We start from the raw sequence: 18,914 nt of genomic DNA, 5'->3' as shown, positions 1-18,914 counted from the left end.
AAGAATCTATCTTAGTAATAGCTCCACAAAAAATAAAATACCTAAGAATTAACCAAAGAAGTGAAGGACTCTCTGATGAAAACATTAAAAATCTGAAAAAGAAAATCAAAACAGAACTTAGAATGTTGAAAAAACCTCCCATGTTCCTGGATATCTATAAATTCAGTGAAATAGGTATCAATATTCCAACCTCATTGTTCAAGGAAATAGAAGAAACAATCCAAAATTTTATATGGAACAATAAATAGAATAGAATAGAATAGAATAACAATTCTTAACAGAGAGAACAATGCTGGAGGAATATCAATACTAAATTTGAAACTTTACTTAAAAAAACACACATATTAATCAAAAAAGCTTGATACTGGCACAAGGAGAGACCTCAGGACCAATGGAATAGAACTGAAAATGCCAAAATCAACCCACAGACCTATAGCCACCTAATCATTGATATGGATCTAAATAAATTACAACTCAGGCCTTGGAATAAAACGAGTCATTTAGCAGGTCACAAGAACATAATGGCGCCGTGACCTGCCAAACTCAGCCCTACACAAGGAAAAGTCACCCAGCTTGGGCTCCAGTCCTAGGAATGGCTTTCTTCACTGGGTAATAAGAGCCAGAGGATGCCACACCCCTCTAGGAGCCTCGACAATCAATTGAAAATCAGTAAACAGAAAATCTGAGAATGGCTCCAGGCTGGGCTCTGTGAGTTTTTCACAAAATAGCCCCCGGGAAAAGCTACTGTTTGTTGAAAGACCTCAAGTCTACCCAGAACCTAGCCTCATCACTGCATCCCCCTCTTTTGTGATTCTCAAAGCAGACCAGCCACCCATTAAACTAACCTGGGAGGAGGATCTCAAAATCCTGGGTAAAGCAGAGCATTTTTCTGCCTGTTCGAATAATCTGACTTAAGAAACCAACCAAACCACAGGACCACAAGCAGACAAGAGACTCCAACAAGAGGCTGGTTACAAACACTAGGGAGATACAGGATTTTTCCCACCCCTCCCCCCAAAAATCAAAGAACTTTCCTTCTTCTTCTTCTTCTTCTTCTTCTTTTCTTCTTCTTCTTCTTCTTCTTCTTCTTCTTCTTCTTCTTCTTCTTCTTCTTCTTCTTCTTCTTCTTCTTCTTCTTTCTTCTTCTTCTTCTTCTTCTTCTTCTTCTTCTTCTTCTTCTTCTTCTTCTTCTTCTTCTTCTTCTTCTTCTTCTTCTTCTTCTTCTTCTTTGGTACCTTACATAAATAATTTTTTTTTCTTTTCTAAAACTTTTTTAATCTTTAATTTTTGCCTTTTTTGAAAAGAATTGTTTTCCAGTAACTTTTTTTTCCTCTTATAATTTCTATTTTAGGGATACGTGTATGTGCGTTTTTCTTACTTTTTTTGTCTTTTTTCTCTTTTTTTTTCTTTTTTAATTACCTTTTTGTTTTTTGTTTAGCTCTACTGAACTTCTGATCTTTTTTCTTCCTTTCTTATCCTTTCACCTTTTCCTCTCTTTTGTTCTTCTTTATGTGACTTAACTCTTGTCCTGCACATCCTCAGATAAACCTGTAGTTAACTAGTAGAGCCTATCCCCCATTGTGTACACACTTAATCCACAAATTTGTTATTCAATTCAAAACCTCTGAGACTTAAATTCCTTAATAGCAGTACTACCTCTTTATACCTATATAATATTTTAAGCATTTTTATTTTTTTAAGTTTTTCACATCTCCTCTATGTCCCTCCACTTCTCTCAATATATTCACATTCTTCTCTAGATTGTTTTCGGGTCTCCATAATATTTATAATTTTTACTTTTCTATTTTTTCTGGTCTCTTTTCTTTTCCCGTTCCCTTTCTTCTTTTTCTCTCTCTCTCTATTTTCATCCAACCCAACCTATTTCCTGCACTGATATTAGGACTTGGTTAACTCACCCTGTGCCTCCCCACACCAATCTATTCCTATTTTTTACCCACATCTCTCCCTAACCCTAATAATTTCTGGTTTTCTAAATTCTTCTCTGCGGTTCGTAGCCCATTAACATAAAGTTGTTTGATGTTGAATAGATGTATCTGTTGAACTAGATTGTATCTGTAGACTATTCACTATACAAATTCAGACTTTGGTTGATGGTTGCCTAAAGATAGTGTTCTAGCACAAAACCGGTGCTATTTTCATCTCAAATGGGGAGAGTAAGCCGGAAAAACACAAGAAAAATGGCAAATCCGGAATCTCAATTCCCAATCTTCAAAATCAGGGGACAGAACAGATAATAATCCAGAGGAGAATTCCCAAATAGCTCTACAAACACTGCTGGCAAACATGATAAATGAAAAGATAGAAAACATACAGGGGACTCTGTATGAGCATGATAGGGAGAGAGAGGAGGCAATCCAAAAATTTATACAGGAATATCATAATCGTGAGAGAGCTACTCAAAAACGGATACAGGATTTGCATGAGCAGCATGAGAATACTCAAAGAGAAAAGCAGGAATGGTGTGAGTAGGCTGAGAACACTCAAAGAGAACTGCAGGAACTCCATGAACGGGAGGAAGCTAATCAAAGAGTAATACAGGAATTGAGAGAGCAGGAAGAGAATAAACAAAGATCATTAAAGGCATTCATGGAATCCACTAACAAAGAGCTGAAGGAAGTCAGGGAGACCTCAAAGAAAATGCTGAATGGAATCCAACAGAAGGAATGGGAGTCCAAAGAAACCATAACCAATCAATTAACTGATTTGAGAATAAACACTGAACACCAAGTTAAGGAAGTAAAGAAATTCATACAAGATCTAAAACAGAGCTTCAACAAAGAATTTGAAGCCATCAAAGCTGACCAATTAGAAGGTTGATAGCAGGTTAGACCATGCAGAAGATCGAATCTCAGGGATTGAAGACAGCCTAGGTATTATAGAGAAAGAACATACAACCATCCAAGACAAGTCCAAGAAATATGATAGATCTATCCAACACTTGGAAGACACCATCAGAAGGCCTCATCTAAGGATAATGGGTGTAGAGGAGCACCTAGAAAAAGAACTTAATGGTCTAGGAAAATTGTGTAACAGGATCCTAGCAGAGAATTCCCAAACATGCAAAAAGATAGGCCTATTCAGATACAAGAAGCTTTTAGAACCCCAAATCGACAAGACCAGAATAGGACATCCCACTGTCACATAATCCACACAGGATCAACTCAGACCAAGGAAAAGATCCCTAAAGCTGACAAGGAGAAAAGATTAATCACCTATAAAGGGAAAACAATTAGAATCACCTCAGATTACTCAGCAGAGACACTCAAAGCAAGACCCTGGAATGCTGTATGTCATGCCCTAAAAACAAACAAATATCAACCAAGAATACTATACCCAGCTAAACTTTCCTTCATAACTGAAGGCCAAATAAAAACCTTCCATAGCAAAGAAAAATTGAAACAAAACATCTCCACCAAACCAGCCCTACAAAAGATTCTTAAAGATGTCCTACACCTAGAAAACCAACAAGACCACAATAAAGGCAAAGAAACTACATCCAAAATGAGAATCCAAGAACCATAGGAAGAACCCAGTTTATGCAGCCCCCAAGAAGGTGGATAACATGGCAGGAAGTCCCAAATACCTCTCAATCCTATCCCTTAACAGACTAAATTCTCCAAATAAGGGACATAGACTGTCTAGTTGGATTAAAAAACAAGACCCTTCTATCTGCTGCCTTCAGGAGTCACATCTTGCCCATAAAAACAAACACATTTTCAATGTTAAAGGCATTCTCTCTGACCACAAGAGAATAAAATTAAAACTCAACACCAAAAGTCACCAAAGAAGGTCCGGCATCACATGGAGGCTGAACAACACACTGCTGAATCACGAGTGAAAGAGACTAGAATCACGAGTGGGAGATTAGAAAGAAAATTCAAATGTTCATGCTATTCAACAAAAATGAACACACAAATTACCAGCTCCTCTGGGACACAGCAAAGGCAGTACTCAGAGGCAAGTTTATAGCTCTGAGTTCCTATATCAACAAATTGGACAGATCTGAAACCAACAATTTAATGACACATTTAAACCTCCTTGAAAAAGAGCAGCAAGATAAACCCCAACCCAGTAGACAAAAATAAATAACTAAAATTAAATCAGAATTAAAGGAATTAGAATCCAAAAAACTATAGAAACAAGCAACAAAATAAAGAATTGGCTTTTTGAAAAACTTAACAAAATTGAGAGACCCTTAGCAAAACTTATCAGAAAAAGAAGAAAACACACCCATATTAATAAATTCAGAGATAAGAATGGAAACATCACCACGGAAACAACCAACATTCAGAATATTATAAGGAAATACTTCTCAAAACTTTATGATAATTAGTTTGAGACTTGACAGAAATGGACCTTTTCCTAGCACATATTGACATGCCAAAACTAAACCAAGATGAGTTTAACCAGCTTAACAAGCCCATATCAAGCATTGAAATAGAAACATCAATAAGAGACCTCCCAGCTAAGAAAAGTCCAGGACCAGATGCTTTTATACCGGAATTTTACAGGGTCTTCAAAGCAGAGCTCACACCAATTCTCCTCCAACTCTTCAATTAAATTGAAAGAGAATGTTCACTACCGAACACATTCTATGAAGCCACCATAACCATTATCCCAAAACCAGGCAGGGACTCATCAAAAAAAGAGAACTATAGACCCATTTCTTTGATGAACATTGATGCAAAACTTCTCAACAAAATTTGGGCAAATCAATTTCAACAATTCATCCAAAACATCATACATCATGATCAAACAGGATTCATTACAGGAATGCTAAGCTGGTTCAATATACGCAAATCAATTAACATAATTCATCACATCAACAGAAACAAGAATATGAACCACATGGTTATCTCAATAGATGCAAAAAACCATTCGACAAGATCAAACACCCCTTTATGATGAAGGTTTTGGAAAAATTAGGAATCCATGGATCATTCCTCAATACAATAAAGCCTGTATATGACAAACTTACAGCAAGCATTATACTTAATTGTGAAAAACTAAAGCCATTTCCTCTTAACTCAGGAACAACACAAGGATGTCCACTCTCTCCACTTCTCTTCAATCTAATATTAGAATGCCTAGCTACAGCAATAAGACAAGATGCAGACATAAAGGGGATCCAAATAGGGAAAGAAGAAATAAAACTATCCCTCTTTGCAGACGACATGATCTTGTATTTAAAGAATCCCATAGACTCCACTCCCAAATTACTCAGGCTGATTCAAAACTTTGGCAAAGTAGCAGGGTATAAAATTAACCCCCCAAATCAATGTTTTTTCTGTATGCCAACAATGAGAAAAGTGTGGCTGAAATTAGGAAAGCAACTCCATTTGTAATAGCTCCACAAAAATTAAATACCTAGGAATTAACTTAATCAAAGAAATGAAGGACCTCTATGATGAAAGCTTTAAAATCTTGAAAAAGGAAATCGACACAGAACTTAAAAAATGGCAAAACCTCCCATGCTCCTGGATTGGAAAGATTAACATCGTGAAAATGGCAATACTTCCCAAGGCTATCTACAAATTCAATGCAATACCTATCAAAATTCCAACTTCATTCTTCAAGGAATTGGAAGAGGCAATCCAAAAATTCATATGGAACAATAAAAGACCCCGAATAGCAAAAACGCTCCTCAACAGAAAGAACACTGCTGGAGGAATATCAATACCAAATTTCAAACTCTACTATCAAACCACAGTAATCAAAACAGCTTGGTATTGGCATAAGAACAGACCTCAGGACCAATGGAATAGAATTGAAAACCCAGAAATGAGCCTACAGACCTATAGCCAGCTAATTTTCGATTAGGGAGCTAAAACAATAGAATGGAAGAAAGACAGCCTCTTCAGTAAATGGTGCTGGCAAAATTGGTTAACTACTTGTATAAAACTAAAGGTAGATCCTTATATATCACCCTACACCAGAATCAACTCCAAATTGATCAAAGATCTCAAAGTCAAAGGAGACACTCTGAAAACATTACAGGATGGAATAGGAGAAACCCTAGGTCTCCTTGGCTCAGGCCAAAATTTTCTTTTTTTAAAAATTTAATTTAATTTTATTTGTGCAGGCCAAAATTTTCTGAATAGAGACCTGGAAACACAACAAATCAAAGAAGGGTTTGACAAATGGGATTGCATGAAGTTGCAGAGCTTCTGCATGGCAAAGGACATAGCTAGCAAGCTCAATAGAAAGCCCACGGATTGGGAGAAGATCTTCACTAGCCATACAACGGACAAGGGTCTCATATCTAAAATATACTTGCATCTCAAAAAATTAAATTTCCCAACAACAAATCCTCAAAGAAACATATGCCCAATAAAAAAGGGGGCTAAAGACTTAAAGAGAAACTTCTCTGAAGAAGAAAGAAGGATGGCCGATAAACACATGAAGAAATGCTCAACATCCCTAGCCATAAAAGAAATGCAAATCAAAACAACATTTATATACCACCTCACTCCAGTTATAATGGCAAAAATAAAGAACTCTAACAACAACAGAGGCCTGAGGTGATGTGGACAGACGGAAACCTTACTTCATGGTTGGTGGGTATGTATACTTGTTCAACCACTTTCAAAGCAGTATGGAACTTCCTCAATAGACTTCACATAGAGCTCCCCTATGACCCAGCAATCCCACTTTTGGGCATTTACCCAAATGTTTACAAACAAGACCACACTAAAGCTACCAGCACAATTATGTTTTTTGCAGCATTATTTACCATAACTAAGATATGGAACCAACCCTGATGCCCCTCCGTAGATGAATGGATCAAGAAAATGTAGTATATATACACAATGGAATTCTATGCCTCCATCAGAAAGAATGACATTGCCCCATTTGTTAGGAAATGGAAAAACTTGGAAAAAATTATATTAAGTGAAGTAAGCCAGGCCCAAAGAAACATAGGTCCCATGGTTTCCCTTATTTGCAATATCTAGTATATGTATGAGTCAAGCGAGAAAGATCAGATAATGTGATGTTAGGAAAATGAACCCTTAGATATGTATTTTAACGTTTTTTCTTTCATGCATGTGTTTCTAACGTATTTATAAGATTATATCTTTGTTGCTTTCTATGTCCCTCCCCCACAGTATAACCCCTGCTTTCACTATATTTGATGTCAGTATAACTTGTGGAGGAGATGGGGAAAAACAAGCCGTTTAAGGATACATGTGGGCCTGTTGCAACAATGAGAAGTACAAGTTGTCATGTCGAAAACGAGCTTTACAGTGTTGGTGCGTGGGGGGGGGTAGGGAGGATTGGGGGGGCAGGGGGAGGTTGGGAAGGGACGTGAAGGGTAAACAAAGGAGGAAGAAATGTATGCATTATCCTGTCCCTCTGTACAATATGTTCACAAATAAAATAAAAGAATAATAAGAAAATATTCTCTCAGAGAAAACATAACTAAATACTTCAAAACCTCATGTCTTAAATGTTTTGATTTCATCAGCAATATGAAAAACAACTTGGTAGAACCTATTCATCTCTAATATTTTTTTGCTAGACACACTTGAATTGAAATATATTGATATCTCTCTACTTCACAAATTATGGTCCCTTAAGGAAGCTGTAGAAATATATAATGTTTAAATCAAAAATTTTCATATTTTTCAGGCATTTTTCTTCATCATACCAAAACAGAGGGTGATGCATCCTGACAACTTTTAAGCGAATGTGGAAAATGTTTTCTAAATTATTGATGTATAAATTTACAAATTCCAAATTCCATTTTATAAATTTCTAATATCTACTGAAATATGCACTTATCTGAAGGAGGATATGATTATCTCATAGATACATTGTGATTCCTATTCAGATTATAAAATCAATATTAAGCATTATTCAGGTAACTGATTCTTAGAGACGTTATATATCACAAAGCAAAGAAATCATTGAGAATCGTTAGAGTCAAAGATTGAGATTGGTGCTGTCTTCAATAGGCAGTAAATTTCAGTAGTACAATGTCGAGTGGCCATGAAGCAGAGCCAGAAGACATTAAACCTATGACTACTTTGACGCACATAAAAGTGACGGGAATAAATGTAAATTTCAAATTTCCCAGAATGGAAATAGGTATATGCTGAAGCCTAAGGAAGTAAAGAATTTTCATCATATTACCAATGAAACAATACTGCCTAGTTGGAGAAAATTATAAGAACCACAATTGGGATGTCAGTGAGAAATATCCCAGTCACATACATGAGCCAAAAAGATTATTTCCATGTCTAAGATGTAAAAGTAGGAAAAGAGGGCAAGGGTCTGTTACTTGTCTCCTTCAGTTAACTGGATTCACCAAAAATGTCCGATCTCTTCCTCCCCACGACAGACGATGTCCCACTAGTAGGTTTTCCACACCAATCGCTACTTCTGTATAATGACTTCTCTGCATGGGGCCACCTTTATTGTGCTGTAGCACATAAATCTCACTTCCGTTTTACCAACTGATGAAACTCAGGCATACTTCAGCATATGACAACGGAAGTGCTGACCTCTGGCCTGAACCCAGAAGACAAAGTCCCATTTCTCTCTGGTATACATTGGTGGACTCCAATTCAGTATAATAGAAACGTGTGAGTATTCAGTAGAGCAATAATTGTGAATGGTATGTCACCCGTTTGATCTACACATGTACACGTTTGATCTACTGGTTCTATGTAAATTGTTCTGCTAAACATCTGTACACTTACTATGGTCTATATAGCCACAATGTCATTTTTATGTATTATTCTTTCCTTGTTTATTTTCTTTACTCATCAATATTTTTATTAGGAGACAGTTTCACAAAAAAGAACCTTCTAGAAGCTACTGACAAAAACGTTCCTTAGTCTTCCTTGTAGATATGATTGATTTTCTACATATTTTTAATTCACATTTTTGATTAAAATTCATTTAACGTAAGAATAATGTACTTTAGGATTTCTCAAAGCAAATAGTCACAAATATTAAATGAAAACAGCAAGAGAGAATCAAGTTCACAGATGAATTTCTTCATTTATATAACATATATTTTTACTTTTACAAATATTAATGTTATTAAATACTATAAAATAAACATATAAAAGCTATACAAAAATACTTTTGAATGTATGGTTTTAGGAATGCCTTTGCATTATTTAATCACCAATAATATAAACTACATGCAAATTTCCTGCACTATAACTTTTGATTGTAGAATTTGCAACTCAAGAATTTATTGATAGGTTTATGTAGGACACATGAAATTCAGTTAGAATTTAATAAAATATGAAGTTATTATGCAAATTTTTGGGAAGATGGATTGAAGTGTTTGTGATGTAGAAGAGGTGGTACATAATATATGTCACATTTTTAGTATTATCTAGATTTCATATCATAATTTTTCATAAACACCAATTAATTTTTTAACAAATATGCCAAAGATTTTTTGGTATACCCTAAGGAAACTTAGAATTACATATTATCAGTGGCAAGGTTCTTCAATAAATAACTAGTGTATCTGAACAAACTATTGTAAATTAAACTATTTGATGATATAATGACAGGATGTTTTTGGTCTACAAATTTGTCTGTTTTGAATAGCTGTTTTATGAATCTCGAGGAAATAAGGCATTTCAGTATTTTTATAGATAGAAAATATAATATGGTTTAAGACAATTGAAACAAGGCTGGGCACTGGTGGCTCGCACCTATAGTAGTAGCTATTTAGGAGGCTGAGATCTGAGCATCACGGTTCAAAGACAGCCTGGGCAGGAAAGACCATGAGACTCTTATCTCCAATAAAGCACTAAAAAACCAGAAGTGGTGCTGTGGTTCATATGGTAGAGTGCTCACCTTGAGCTGAGGAGATCAAGGACAACTCGCAAGCAAATATGTCAAGCCTCATGACCGAATATATATATATATATATATATATATATATATATATATATATATTTGAAACAAACCATCATGAAAGAAAAAGAAAAAGACAATAATCTGTCATTAAATGGAGGATCTGGAAACATCTCTAAGTACAAAAAAAACACATAGACACCTTGGTACAGATAAAAGAAAGGATGGTGTGACAATGTTGGATATCTCATAAAGTTAATCAGACATACCAAAGCAAAGCAAAGTGTTAGACAGAAATGATTCCCATCTGAAGGCTTCTCAAAAGTAATGAAGTTTTGTAAGGTCTATCACGTGTGTCTTCATCACTCTTCAGATATGACAAACCATGTTCTTGTAAGAATCATTATCTTAGTAATCTAAGGAAATCTTGTATTTCTGTCAATTGAATCAAACTCGAAGACATTTTCCCATTTCTTCTTATGCACGAATGAACTACAGTATATATCAACTGTTTTAAAATTTAGTAAATTAGATTTCTACATGGAATTGTTCCTGTTATTGAACAGCACACACTCTGATGCTCATTGGCATACTTTCTGTTAAGCCAGCAGTGTTTTCTCTGCCTTCAATATATTCCAGTAGGCTACTATACACAAGACACTTTTATTAAAAGCATGTTCAAGTACAAGTAATATAAATAAATTTAGACATGAGGTATGAAGGAATTAGGCACATTGTACAGATGGAGAGGACTTTGACTAGTTTTGTTAATAGAAATTGCCTAATGATAATGACAATTACAAATAGTACACATTGCATGCATTTATATAATATAACCAGATATTGTAATATGGCTATTGAAGAAATAGTAAAAAGTCACTGAATTTGTTTTCTAGTAGTTGACATTTAAGCATTTATGAACATTTCCATTTTGAACTAAAACATTTGGACCAGAAGTGCAAACAACCATAATAACAGGAAAAATGAATTAATGAACCTACAGGGAGCTATGTGATACACTGTCCCAAAGTGGATTCTCCCCAATCACAATTTTCTGAGATAAAAAATCTATTAATTGATTTATTTTTGGGAAATTATGGTCCCTCTAAAATGAAGACATGCAAATAATTCTCAATGACTGTATTGACATTCATTTTCTTGTAAAGTAGTTTTATTCTTGGACAATAGCATAGCACAGAGTCACAAAATATAATCATTGATAATTGCTCTCCTAATGACACGTAGACTCCCACTTTCCTGCCATGAACCCTTTTGGAAAAGTGTAAAAATTTAAAAGCAAGGATTTGTTTCCTTATATGCATTTGTCACTTTCTGAAAGGGCAGAAATAATCCCTTCTATTGCCAGATATTTCCATTATAACATGCCATGTGATATTGTTCCTTTCGACATTGATTCTTTGAGACTTTTACAGTCTTTATATATCCAATATGAATAGAAAATGCTGAGATTCACAGATAGACTCTTTTTACCAGGATTTCATGTAAATATTTGTGTTGAATCTATCACAAGAATTTTACTTACATTCAAACGTTTCTGCAAAGATAGCACATAATATTTTATATCATTTATTACCAAAAATACTGCTGTCTAAACATGCACGTCACCAGATACAACCTCGTGTCAAAAGCACCATATCTGGTGATCATCTTCTGAATTCACATATTTATCTTACATTCTAACAACATTGTTCCAACTATCTTTCCAAAAGGTGATACTCATAAAATGTCCTTGAACCACCAGCCCAATTTGCAACAGGAATGTTTTTTAGCATATTATTCATTCATGTGCAATACTGTCTGAAAATAAATTATACTTTCAGAAAGAAAGATAAATAATACTGGTTCATATGAACAATGAAATACTTTATGGGAAAAACAAATATTGATGATTGCACTATTGTGTAAAACTAATTGCTAAAATTGGTATGAACTTTTATATTGTGTGCTTATGGCACATGAGTATTTGCAAAATGTGAAGTTATTTCATGGCTTAGCATCAATCCCAATGTTATATTAGATGATTGTAATTTCTCTTTGACACAAGTAAGAAAAATTATCCCATCAATTATGCTAAAATTCTCATGAAATCCAGGTACCAGGGGCTCACACCTGTAATCCTAGCTTTTCTACTGGATGAGATCTGAGGATTGCAGTCCAAAGCCATCCAATGCAGGAAAACCCATATGGCTCACCTCCAATTACCTTCTAGAAAATCCTAAGTTGCACTATGCCTGAAGTAGTGAAGGGATCGCCTTCAGTTGAAAAGTGCAGGGATAGAGTTCAATATCCAAAACCAACAAAAAAAATACTGTCAGGAAAAAGCATTTTTGAAAATCTATCCTTGCAAAATAATATCATATATTCATATGTTCTGTTACATTCTGAAAGACATAGAATGATAGCCTTCATTGACTCCCTTTCTCCTCCATATTTCTTGCCATTTGTTTGTCTTGGCATACTTTGTCAATATTAAATAAGCAATTTCCATTTGTCATTTATGTGTTTATTACTACTGTAGTAGAAATCTCAGCATATTGGCACTGATGACTCTCACCTCATATGAAGCATAGAGAATATCTGAAAGGAAAATTTGAAATATTAATATAGATGCTTAGATTCAAAATAGTTCCTGTTAATACATTGTCAATTCATTATTTCATACTTCAATCAGTCAAACAACGTTTGTGTCCCTTTCGTCAATTTGTTTTGAATGAAACAGAATTGAACCCACATTAAAGAATGTCATGACTTCAAGTAGGATCCAGAGTAAATAAAACTTTAGGCTCTATTATGTTTTGATACTGTCATTTGACAATTCTCATAAAAAGTCTTTCTATTGAACGTGTATCTCCATACATTCTTTTAGACTCTAAACTATGTTCAAACTTATTTTGTATTTCTTGCTCTGAGAAATGCTACTACCATACTGTACAATTACCTCTGATTTTATTACTACACATAAAAAGGAAGAGAATAAAACAGTGTTACAGATTCATAAAAAAGAATGATGAGAAGAAAGATATAATATCCATTTGGAGAATTTTACAGAATAGAGAAAATTACACAAAGGCACATATCTTCTAATACTAAGATAATTTTCATGAAATTTCTTATATAAAAGCATAGTAAAAAGATGTTAAACCTGATGGGTATGATGTGCGATTATTATCTGTTTCAGTTCACACAAGCCTAAGTTGATCTGAGAGTCCTGGCTTCAGGAACTGAAATTGAGCAATCTTTGCCCTATCATCTTAAAAAAGACCTATATCAAGGGAGACATTCTAAAAGGTGACAATTGTTGGTTAAAAACCCAACTAGTTTGGATGCTTTCTTCCTTCTTATGGAAAGTATCCTCCTTTATTTTATTGACTCCGATTTACTTTAGAAGACATACAAGATATACCGATTTTGTCCACCTTCCTAACACTTTCTGTAGGTTTGGCTCTTGGGTGTTTCTAGATTATGCAATAATGAACAGATAATACCGCTCTATCGCCACTTTACCATGTCTATTTTCATCTTATTTTCTTGAAATTTCGTGATATGTGCAACAGCATCAGAATGCTTCTCTTCCTATCAGTTTAGAAAACTACAGTGTCAAGCAAGCATAAATGTAAAAGATACTGATATTCATGTTATGGTTTTGAACACAAGAGAATATTGATGTTTCTTCTCTTTTATGGTTCATAATCACTGCACATGTGTATTAGGAGTTTTGCTTCCAATTAAACCTGAGTTCTAAAAACAGTTTTTAGGGTTATTTCCCCAAAGTACTTTTGTGTTTCTTTAACAATGTTCATTATGGAATTCTTGTGCAAAATTTCATTCCTGAATGCTGTTGGCTCAGACCTCCAATCTGAGGTGGCTGAGACTTTTGCTTAGTCGATCAGACCCACTCAAGTGGAGCTCAAGCTTTTTAGAACAGCAGAAGCATCACACAGTGGTTCAAATTGATAGGGCTCTGGCTTTGAACAAAAACACCTTAGAGATATAGGAAGGGCCCTAATTCAAACAAAATAACCTATCCAAAAGACTTTCTGGTATTCATCAGAAGATGCCAGTTGCAAAGAAGGGAATAATAAAAGATGACATTAACTGCTAACAGATATTAAACATTAATAAATATTTCAGAAAGTGTTTCCAACAATTTGAAATACAATTGTCATATTTTATCAAGACAGTCACTAAAACTGTGGGTAACAGATTCTAGGCCTGGTAATATATAAAAGTAAAGGCCACTTCATATCTATTTTTGTTTGACTTATTATTTTATAAATACCTCTACAGAGTGCTTCCTTCTTTCCTACTGTTTTTAAATATGCTTATTCAGTAGTAGCTGTGACTAAATCCCAGACAACAGGTCTTGGATATCTTTACATCATGGCACATTCTAAGACACAGGTTTCACTAATTGTTTAATTCATTGCATGTGTAACATATTTCTAAGGTAAAGGTAACTTTAAGATATTTATATTTGCAAGCAGTTACTTCATTCCTTGCTGGATAAACTTTATTGAGGAGAAAAGTACACTACCCTCCATTAGCCCTATTTCAGTGGCTGAAATATAATGCAGTTATTAGATTTCGCTGGGAATATTTTTAGCACAGGGATATATACTTCCCTAGATCAAACAGACCATTGAAACAAGTGCCATATAAAATAACGTCTATGTAATTATAAAAAGTACGGTCGTAGTTCTGGTGAATTAGATGCTAAGAAGACACCATACGCACAACTTGTATCAAAGCCTAGCACAATGCCTGTGAATACTATGATGAAAATCATAGCACTCAGACATGGAATCTTCCCTTCGGTCTTTGGACCAGAAGGCAGCATTTCAATTGAGACAGCTGGAGCGATGATTAAGGACCCCAAATCCTCAACTTGAAATATTACGTCATTGTTACATTAAGTATGGAACCAAAGAGAGGCTACATTGGAAATGACCACTGCAAATGATATGTCTACTTGATTGAAGGGCTTCCTCTTGTCTTTAATGGGTGTCCTTATCTTTAACAGATACCTTAATGTGCACACAATTCTTTTCATTCTTCCCGTTTATGTTACTGGTTTTATTCTTAGATCTAAACATTACCCATATTCAGAGCTTTTCTGAATATCAGCTGTTATCTTCCTACAGGTTCTTTTTTATGTCGAGGTTTCTAGGTTTAACTGAAATGCCAGGACACTACTCTCTGAATCATTTTTTTCTATCATGGAATGATAGCACCAATCATTAAGTTCTCTCCGAATATTCTATCAACTCAGGAAATTTACACTGTAGTCTTTACTGGATGCTCTTCAGCAATATTTCCTAGCAGTCTTTTTTGGGGGGGTCGGGAGGGGATTCGGTCGTGGGGCCTGAACTCTGGTCCTGGGTGGTGTCTTTCAGCTCTTCAGCTCAAGGCTATTGCTCAACCACTTGAGCCACAGCGACACTTCCGTTTTTTTTTTTCTTTTTGCTTATGTGGTGCTGAGGAATCGAACCCAGGGTCTAATGCATGCAAGGAAAGTGCTCTACCACTGAGCAACCTTCTCAGTCCCTCCTAGCAGTCCTTAATAGAAGGCAGGTAAGTATTAAAGTATACTTAAGAAAAATGGCATTATCCGGTCCTATGAACTTTCCTATGAAAATATATTTTCAGTAGCTTCCAGAAAATTTTCAGGCATACTTTTGGACTGTGATCCACATGTATAAAAGCATTATGAAATTCAGTAAATAAAATACATCTATTGAAATAAATTTTATACTAAATTTGTTTGTAAACACCATCTTAATATTTCTATGAATTTGTCTGCATATTCATATACACAATACCACTGGATTAATTCTGGAACACTACTCATTTTTAAGGTCAAAGTATATATTGAGGAAATTCTGTGAATTCTTCATATCTAAATTGGGACTTCAAGCAAATTTAGTAGTTTTACTCATGTAATATATCCTGAGATAATATTGCAATTTTCTTCACATCAACATAGGATATTTCCAAGTTATAAACTTAGGCAACACCATTTAATTACTCCATGATAACTCAAAGCTTTCAACCTCATACTGAATATGACTTGCTGTTTAAACTATAACTCTTCTGGAAGGGAAAATATCAATATTCTAGAGATTTGTTTGAGAGAACATTTGAAAATATTGAGGTCAATCAATACTTTCCGTTTTGTCTCCAAATACTGTTTAAATCATTGTTTTGCTTCTTAGTGATGAACTGTGTAAATGTGTGTATGCTTAACCCTTTGTATGTTCATACCAATTTATTTGTGTCTCATATGCATGCATCTGAAATATTTGTTTTGACATGGTGCAGTCTTATTTCACTTAGACATCCACACTTGCAAAAACAAAAATTTTCTTATATTAATTAATGAATCCTCGGTGGTCCCATTATTTGAATGGGATTAACCTTAACACAGATAAGTGCAATATGGCACCTGGCAATAGTATTTAAAATAAATTATTTTTACCCCATACTCTCCTACACCATTGCTTTCCTTCACCTAATTTGATAAACACAAAGTGCTATACCATTTGCACAGATGGCAACTATTGATGTCCCCCAACACTAGAGCTCTCAAGATACAGATAGGACGAAGCCATTTTTAACGGAGTCAGTCTTTAGAATCTCCTCTATTAATGTGTAGAATTTAACTATTCTCACTGGCATGAATCATTTATATTGTTATGAATAGATAGCTAATTTTTCCACATCATTCTGAATCTGTCCCTAATAGCACTACCTAGTGAGACTGTTATGATGTTGCAAACATTTCCATATGTCACACTTCCTAATGGAATCAAAACTATTCTGTGTTTCAACATAGGTGAAGTTTTATCTATGACACTTCTTTTGTAATTCTATTGAAGATTATTTTTACATCACTATGATATTTTGCATATATGGATATAATTTTTGAGTCAATTCATGTTAGTCTTTGTAACAGAACAAGGCATATTGCATGACACTGTGAGATGCAAGAGTTTAGGAAAACAGCAACAGAGAACAAAATGGGTAATGAATTCATATAAAATCATGAATAACCTACTTTCAAAGTTAGTAAATTTTATTGTATTTTTACATCACATCCTGTGATAATTTTTGAATATCTGTAATTCCCCATAGTACATGGGTTAATAAATGAGATGTATTCCGAAAAGTGTTACAAAAAATTGTGGAGATTATGCATTTGCCATAACATTAAATTGGAGAAAGTAGACTTAAATTATAGGACTTATGCAATGATTCACATAACAAGAAAATTGAAAGACATGACAATGGAGAAACATATGTATTAGAAACACTAACAAGAAAATATGCTGGATATGACCTGTAAAACTTGGGGAGGGGATTATGATTGGAAAGAGAGAAAAATGAGGAAAGGGGTAACATGTTCCCCATGAATTGTGCTCATTGGCTTTCTTATGTAACTATACCCCCTCTCTACAAACACCATGACAATAAATTTAAAATAAAAATAAAACACCTAAATCCTACAAAAGATGGGATGACTAGTGGTATATATCCCATATTCAACAGATGAGAATGATAATATCTATTATTAATTCTTTGAATATACTGGGGCCATTAGCTCCTTGTTGGATATACAAAACAAATAGAGACCAAAAAAATTTTAGGCTAATTAGCCAAGGCTATCTTTAAAATTCTGATACCTAGATCAATCCTGAATATCCTTGTTCGTTATTTCCACATTAGAGGATGTATGTTAAGGTCTTTTGCTTTGTAAATATATAAATAGGATTTTGTCATAATCTTTTGCATAACCACCTCTAGGCCATTTGAAACGTTTCTCATTTCCAAACAGTTTTAGTAAATAAATGAGTGATGATTAAAATCAGAAAAGTTTATGTTTCCCTCGCATTTAATCTCTCAACAAGTTTTTGAAAGGGCATGCTTCTCATTTGCAGGGAGCCAGAAAATGGTTCTTCTTAATTGCTTCAAAGCAAAAATCAAGTTTCTTTTTTTTCTGACAATAAGTTAATTCATTGTTCATAGGAATTGTGATGTAAGAGTAACGAATCTTCAATAAAATTACTGCAATATATATATGCTTTGCTGTACAGTAAAAATCACCGTGTTGCCTTCAATGGTTTAGATTTACCAGTGATTATATGTTTCACTTTACATATAATTTTTAATACCAAATAAATCATTAGAAAATTTGGTATCATATAGAAGTTTATAGAGATCTATATGCTCCATGCACAAGATGCACAATTATAATTGAGTGAGCACTTTCAAGAAAATTTTTAGACGTGAACACAATGCTGTAAAGAGGTGTGACAGAATCATTCTGTAAGAGGTCATCATTGAGGAAAGTGACTCAAGTAGGTATGAAAGATTTATCTTCCAGTACTTACTTGTATTGAAGGACCTACATGAAGAGGAAACGTAGGATGAACATTTTAATACATGATTCTTCAAAATTCCAGTGGAACTGGCAGTACAAAAATTTATACTACATTGACAAATGGTGAAATTCATAAATTGTATAAAATATTCCACAGCCTGTTTCAGCTTTCTTTTGTTTTATTTTGATGTTTCTAGTGTGTGAATTTAGATCCTCTCACTTACATGACAACTTCTCTACCACTTTCCCTTAATACGTATGTGCTCAGTTATGTTTTCAGCCTCTTTTTCCACTGGTTGTTTTTGAGGTAGATCTTACTTTATGTTTTCCTATTGTGCTGGTAGCTTTAGTATGGTCTTGTTTATGGTCATTTGGATAAATGCACAAAAGTGGGATTGCTCTATGTGGAGTCTTTTGAGAAACATCCATACAGCTTTCTAAACTAGTTTACACTAGTTTCTAACTAGTTTACACTCCCACCAACAATGCGGTAAAGTCCCCTATTATCCACATCCCCTGCAGTATCTGTTGTTGTTAGAGTTCTTGATTATAGCCATTCTAACTGGGGTGAGGTGGTATCTCAATGTTTTGATTTGCATTTCTTTTATGGCTAGAGAGTTTGAGCATTTCTTCATGTGTCTATTGGCCATACTTTTTTTCTCTTCAGAGA

This window comes from Dipodomys merriami, unplaced genomic scaffold (genome assembly GCF_024711535.1).
Source record: "Dipodomys merriami isolate MVZ:Mamm:240054 unplaced genomic scaffold, mDipMer1.0.p SCAF_18, whole genome shotgun sequence".
In the NCBI taxonomy this organism is placed as follows: Eukaryota; Metazoa; Chordata; class Mammalia; order Rodentia; family Heteromyidae; genus Dipodomys; species Dipodomys merriami.
The sequence above is the reverse complement of the archived record's forward strand: the minus strand, read 5'-3'. Positions refer to the sequence as shown.